Source organism: Gossypium arboreum, chromosome 12, assembly GCF_025698485.1.
Source record: "Gossypium arboreum isolate Shixiya-1 chromosome 12, ASM2569848v2, whole genome shotgun sequence".
NCBI lineage: Eukaryota > Viridiplantae > Streptophyta > Magnoliopsida > Malvales > Malvaceae > Gossypium > Gossypium arboreum.
In genome coordinates this window covers 100,240,865-100,248,716 of record NC_069081.1, presented here as the reverse complement: position 1 = coordinate 100,248,716, position 7,852 = coordinate 100,240,865, and positions in this window count along the sequence as shown.

The following is a 7,852-nucleotide window of genomic DNA, read 5'->3' as shown; positions in this document are numbered from 1 at the left end:
GTAGTATCATTATCAAACAGATCCTGCAGATCTTATCAGCCCATAAATACTGATCAGAAAATTTAATTCTTCTACCCAAAAATTTCAGCAAACTCAATAGGCAAATCTTTAATAGATACTGAACTTATGTAATCATAGGAATAGACAAACTAAGATCAATTTAAAATTATCATATTAGTGTCGATAAAGAAGAAAGTACCTGTAATGACATTCGGTAGAGATAAATCTTTTTATATACAATTAAAATATACCCTGGCTGATGTTCATTCTCCAAATTTTACAGTGAAGTCCTTTGTCACACTTCGGCTTTCACTCGTATTTCTGAGATTACAGGGTGACCTACCTCTGATAACTACATTACTCAGTCTTGAACTCTGAATAATATCTTTTTCAACTTCTCCAAGCAATCATTAAGATAATGATCAAAAGAATCATATCCCACTCTCTATTCTATATTCTTTGGCTTTATGTCCTCATTTAAACCGTCTTCAAACAATCTGTATCATACAGTCTCTGTCAAAATACATCCTCTAATATATTTATTCAATCAGACAATCTCCCTTTGGATACAGTTACAGTCATATAACTATGTTTAAGCTTCAAGAATTCTTTACATCTCTAATCAAAAATATCTTTGACTGTTATATATTTCTTTCAGAACTCATTTCGAAAAATTTCCAAATAACCCTTTCTTAATTATAACATAAATCAATATTTTCCACCGCTGATAAGCTGAATCTTTTAATAGAAATATCATTCCTTTCTAACATCTAATTAGTGAACAGAACAATTTATTGACAATCCTGATAATATTCTCTAACCAGATTTCAGTTCTTTCAAAATCATTTCCAGCTAAAATTCTCAATTCTTCTACACTATATTTACGGAGCATTAACAATAGGTAACTTACTTGTTCAAACAGACTCTATTCCTTGAAGCATTTCGAGAACCGACTGAGAAACAGGAGGGGTAGATGTCGTAGCAGATAAAGTTTCTTTCTACTCAGTAAAGAGTATCAGTTATAAATCTAGATAATTTTGTATCATCTCTTTTCTTATCATTTCATCGGTCAATATTCAGTAATCTATTATTCATTGAGTTACTACTCAACATTGCCAATTAAAATTCCATATAATTCACGAGACTATTTGTCTCCAGTATACATTTCATAATCAATACCATCGATATGTTCGTTTAACATTTCCAACTATAAAATAGCAACAAACAATTACATCAGCATCCGATCCCGACTCAATTTCGACTTAATTATGGCATGTACCCCTAGACTCATTTCTGTACTCAACTTAATCCTAGAATCGGCTAAACTTGGTTAGCTCTGATACCACTAAATGTAACACCCCTAACCCCATCCCGTTACTGGAACAGGATTGCAGGGTATTACCAGACATCTCAGTACATTTGCACTTAAAACAAGAATAAACGAAGTTTTATACATATAAACATGGATTTAATGGGCCCATAGTACTTATTATACACAATTAAAATAAACCGGGGCTCGATCGGAAGCTTAGTAATTTTTTTCGTATAATTTCAAATTTTCCTCTTTGAAAACAGTACCACACGCCCATATGGCTAATTTAACATGCCCGCATGGAACACACCCGTGTCCTCAACCCGTATGCAACACTAACATTTAAACACGGCCGTGACACACGTCCGTGTGGCCTATCCGTGTACTAAACTGACTTTAAGACACGGCCGTGGCAACCAAGGCACACGCCCGTGTGACAAACTATGTGAACTCAAAATAAACCTTGTATTTTAAAAATTTACCAATCCTGTAAATTTCAATCCACAATCAATACAAATACCAATATTAAACCAATCCAAATGCATTTTATATATTATCTAATACTTAACTTTAAACAATTATCATGTATCATTACAAATTATCAATTTACTTATTTCACTATTATAATTACAATCCAATATAACACACTTAAGACATCCTAGGTACATGCCATTACCGATAATTAACATGCTTTACCTTTTTGAGTTCGAGATTGACTTATGATACTGATTCAACGATCTGTCTTTAACCTAACCTGCGCACAGAAACAAACCGTACGCTGACTATGAACTCAGTGGTATTTCTATAAACCGATACTTAAGTCAATAATAAATCATATATCAATGAACCTTCAGAATTCAATCTGTTACTCTTAATAGTTCAATCATTTGTTTTTGATATATAATGCTAAGATCTTGTTAATCACTTTCGATGAAATGTATATAGTTTCAATGTTTATTCATTATCCGTCGATTTTTCACATATATTCAGTAATAACCTGTGTTCAGTATCATTCAGACATTCAGTAGCAGTCTATTATTCAGTAACAATTAGTTTTTCAGTACTTTTATTTACAATTCATTTGAGTAATAATATTATTCACCTTTCATTCAATATTTTGTACTATCTCGTTTCAATAACAGTCAATATTCTTTGGTAACAACCAATTGATCTTTATCGTTCATATCATCGACCAACAGTAATAATTGGTTAATCAGTAATATTCATTTATTCAGTACCAGTCGTTTATTCTATAATAGTCAATTATTCAGTAGCAGACAATCTTTAATTATTTCATTACCCCTATTAACATGACTCGAGACCTGAGACGGATACACGGATCCAACCCACACGCCGGGGATAGTATCTGATGTTTCATCTACCGGCGGAATACACCGTAAGGGTAATGATATGATAATAGTAGCGATACACAAAGTACCTCACCGAACAAATCAAACGAGAATACCACAAATCCACGATCAGTCATGAGTATCTCTTGAACGAATCCTAGCGATCATAGTAGTCGACACATATAGTGTCTCATCGACACACTGTCGGAATATCCCTGAACACTTCCAATCCTATGGCATGCCAACTACATCCGACTAGCCCGATACAGTTAATATGGTATTCAATAAACTTTCAAATTTTCAATTTCATTTGTAATTTAATTTCAATTCAATTTAATACATTTTTCCATATCAATCCACATACAAATCAATTTCAATGCAGTATACATTTTTCAATTTTCCACTCAATATTCACATATTCTATTCAATATCAATAATCACTAATAATTCATGAATTTTATTCAATTCAATACCATAATAATAATAATAATAATAATAATCCTTACAATTCATATAAATAACAAATTCAACAAATAATTATTAGATTCGGTTTATAGAAATACAAATCGTAGTTTCCAAGCTAACTCCCGTTGTCTTTGTCTTGTCTTTGCTTAGCCGAGATTTCTCGAGACAACATTAGCTACGGAATTTAAAATAATTATACCATTAACTTTCAGCACTCATTATAACAATTAATTGAATTTCTATTCAATTTACACCTTATTTTCAATTAGGTTTTAACTAATACATTCACTTTACTAACTTAATTCATTCTCCATTTCTATTCAAATTCCATCCAAACTCAAATTTTAACTATTAAATTTTCAGCTTATTTCATTAATTTCAAAATTTCATCAAATTAACCCCTACAACATAAAACTTATGAATTACTTAACAATTCAATCGTTATTTCATTTCTAACATGAATTTCTATCAATTTAGCCCTTTCAATTTTCTTTATTCTATAATTAAACTTTCACACTTCATTCAATTTAATCATTTTATCCAATTATCCTTAATTTAAGCTAATTCATTTAATTAAACTCTAATTAACCACTCGATTAACTTTGTAAATATTTTTAATAAATATTTACGAATCCATTTTTCAGAAACGGAGACCCAAAAATACACTTTTTTGATGAATGATAAAATTCGTGTCATTACATTTCTCCCCCTTTAATAAATTTCGTCCTCGAAATTTTCCTGAAAGGAGGTGGGGTTATAAAGATCTCACTTTTTCTTTCGATTCCCATGTTGCTTCCTCAATATTATAACTTTACCTTTCAATCTAGTACCTTAATCGGTTCTTTTTCTTCATATAATGAATCAATTCGGATCTCAATATCTTTTGTCGAGGTAACAACTTTGCATAATATCTTTTCTTCATACAATAAATCAATTATCTTTTTAAGTACCAAATCCTTATCATTAGCATAATACTCGATGTCTCGACCTTTCAAGTCCATTTACAATTTCTGTCTGTTAGAAATTGATTTCAATCTAATCGATTACTTTCACTTTTCTTCGGTTTCATAAATCAAACAACTTTGCATATTCATTTTCTCACAATATTTAATCAAATACTATGAAATTCTACATTTGCAATCATACAGAATTTCATGCAGTACTGTAAACTATTATGACATATCCCGAACTTCTTGTATTTATTCTAGAATCAGAATATAAACCATGTATTTCAATCAGAAATAATAAAAATTACCATATCATGAATCTGACAATCTCAGAAACCCATATTTCAGATAATTACTAAGTAAGAAACTTATTCATACCGGAATAAAATATGCAAACTTCTCCATACCTTCGATGATTATTCAAATATCATCCTTCTTTTTCGAAGATAGGGATAATTCCAATTCAAACCCATAGAAATACTATTCCATTTCCATTCCAAACCGTCAACACATTTGCTTCAAATCACAATGCAACTTATTTCTTCCAGAATGCATAGACATGCTACTACTATAAATTTTGTGAAAAATCTTCTGTATAAGCTTCTGAATTCTTCAGTACAGCTTCTGTTTCTAAATAACAGGCAATCATCAGATCCAATCTGAAGTTTTTAATCAATAGTCATTTGTATTCTATACTCATATAACCGATAACTCATTATTACATTCATGAGCTTTGCAGATTTGCCGTAGAGAAGTCAGTTTAACTTTTATCTCAATTACACCTAAGTCATCATCAGATAAGAACACTCAGATGTTCATAGCTCATAGCACAAAGTAAAACGTTCAATTCTGAGTATACATACCTTCATTTGTTTTTTTTCCCGGATAATAATCAATTATCATATCTTGTTCTTTTAATACAAGAATAATAACTACCACTTCCGAATCAGGTATCAAATAATTTTTCCCATGTGATTCTAACCTTTCGTAACATAAACTCGCAGCTCACTTTCCTGTATCAAAACACTGCTATCCCTGTAAATCACAAGTTTCTTTACCGGATTTCAGACTAAATCAAAACTAATGCTTCAGTTAACTGAGCTTTCAACTAATCAATGCCTTGCTAACATTTATCAGATCATTCCAATGCTATATTTTTCTATAATAATCTTATCATCCAAAAATCCTTTTCTAAATTTCTGATAATAACCGACTAGTCTCAGAAAATATCTGATTTCAGATATACTTTTCCAATATCACTTCAATTACAAGATCTATAGTAAATTCAGCTTCTTCAATCAACTATAGTTCGGGCAACTTTTCTAGAAACACATCAGAATTCTCTCGCCCTATTGCCACTGTTTAAACCTTAACTTAAATACTTTAATATTCAATACAAAAACAAGGTAAATACCATGACCCCTTTCCGGCATATATCTGTGTTGGCATGTTCAATATCACAATAAATAATTAGTTCAATTTTCTCTATTTCAACAAAAGATTTCATCGTTCTAACCTTGCAGTATAATACACTTTTGCTCACAAATTACCACCATATCATGCAGAATTAACCATTTCGTTCTTGAAATCACATCAAACAGTATTAACATCAAATCAATCACAAAACAGTAGTATCATTATCAAACAGTTCCTGCAGATCTTATCTGCCCATAAATACTGATCAGAAAATTTAATGCTTTAACCCAAAAATTTCATCAAACTCAATCGGCAAATCTTTAATAGATACTGAACTTATGTAATCATAGAAATAGACAAACGAAGATCAATTTAAAATTATCATATTAGTGTCGATAAAGAAGAAAGTACCTGTAATAAACTTCGGTAGAGATAAATCTTCTTATATACAATTAACATATACCCTGGCTGATGTTCATTCTCCAATTTTACAGTGAAGTCCTTTGTCACACTTCGGCTTTCACTCGTATTTCTGAGATTACAAGGTGACCTACCTCTGATAACTACATAACTCGGTCTTGAACTCTGAATAATATCTTTTTCAACTTCTCCAGGCAATCATTAAGATAATGATCAAAAGAATCATGCCACACTCTCTATTCTACATTCTTTGGCTTTATGTCCTCATTTAAACCGTCTTTAAATAATTTGTATCATACAGTCTCTGTCAAAATACATCCTGATAAACTGTAAATTATACATATTTTCACCCCATGTTTAATGCATTTTATGGATGATTTCTTATTAGAATTGGTGAATTCGATGCTCCTAATGCCTTAATTTCATGTTTTATACTTAGAAGAGCATAGGAGAGCGAAAGGAACGAGAAAATGGCCAAAAATAAAGAAAATAGGCCAAAGTACGAAATCAACACGGTCTGGACCTCCTCACACGGGCAGACCACACGGCCGTGTCAATTTGGCAGGCTCGAGCACAGCCTAGAGTAATCAAACACGAGCGTGTGCCACGGGTGTGTCCCTGCCGAGCTTAAGTTGAGTCCAATTTGAAAAAGGCTAATTTTGAAGGCTTCTAGGCATTCCAAAGCCTATAAATACACCCTAGAGGAGGAAGAAAAGGGAGACGGTGAAAGGGGAGTAAGGAATTGCTCCAAAGAAGCCGATTGATCCATCTCAAAAGCCGGATTCATCATCAAGATTGAAGATCTCTCCTCAATTTCCCTTCAGGAGTTTTGGGTTTTCTTTATGTTTTGTATTCCTTATTCTTCTGAGATGTTTTCTTATTTAGTTATGAACTAAATCCCCTAAATTCCTAAGGGGAATGAAACCTAAGATGAATCTTGTTATTATTTTCTGAATCGTATGATAAATATTTAACTTGTTCTTAATTATGAGTTCTTAATACTTGTTTTGATATCCTAGGAAACTAATTCAAGATAAACTCTTATTCAGAGGACGAATAGACCTTGTCTAAGAGTACATTTATCATAATTAAGCGGAGTTGATTGCGCGCCTAGAAATAGGGTGACAAGATTTTGTCGGATTAGGGTGAAACCTAATAAGGGGATCCATAGGTCGAGTTAATTCAACCCTAGAGTGTTAATTAGAGAAAATTTTCGGTTATTCAATTTAGGGATTAAACGTTATTAGTCTTGAATAGGGATAATAACATAACTTATGGATCTCTATGGAATAAGTTGATTGAATAAATCATCTGGTTCAGAGCCAGAATGTAACGCCCTAAAATTTAGGGTATGTAAGTTGCTTGGGTTAACTCGTTTTGCATGTTGGGTGTGGTGGATTTATGGTTTAGTTGTGTTTAGGGGTGTTAGTGAAGTTCGGGGGTCGGGTTTTAGTTTTTGTGAAATACTGCCTTCCTCTCTTTACGAAACCCTGAACACTAGCACCTAGGACTTTTAATTAAATGTGGTGTTTTGCTAGCACAAGGAAGCCGTGTGGCTTGGTGGCTTGTAGCGTTCTTTGGCTTCAGTAATGGCTAAGGTTCGAATCCCATGGGCTGCAGAGGACGTCATTTTGCTGCATGGAGGCGGCAAGAGTTTGTGGCGAACTCAAACTCTTCTATTTGGGAGTTTGAACTGGTCTGGGTTGTTGGGAGTAGATTGTGGAGGGATAAGGGGAGTGATTTGGATAGATTTTGAAGGAGTTTGTAGGGAGGAGTGTTGTAGCCAAACTATGCAGCTTTGAGAAGCAAAAATCATTTATGGGAGTTCTTGTGCCATTTCGGCATTTGGTGTAGGGTAAAGTCGAATTCTGCTTTCTCTGTTTTTGGATTTGTACTCTGTTGGTTCTTTTTTTAGGTGTTACCTTTCCTTGCACCGAACTTTC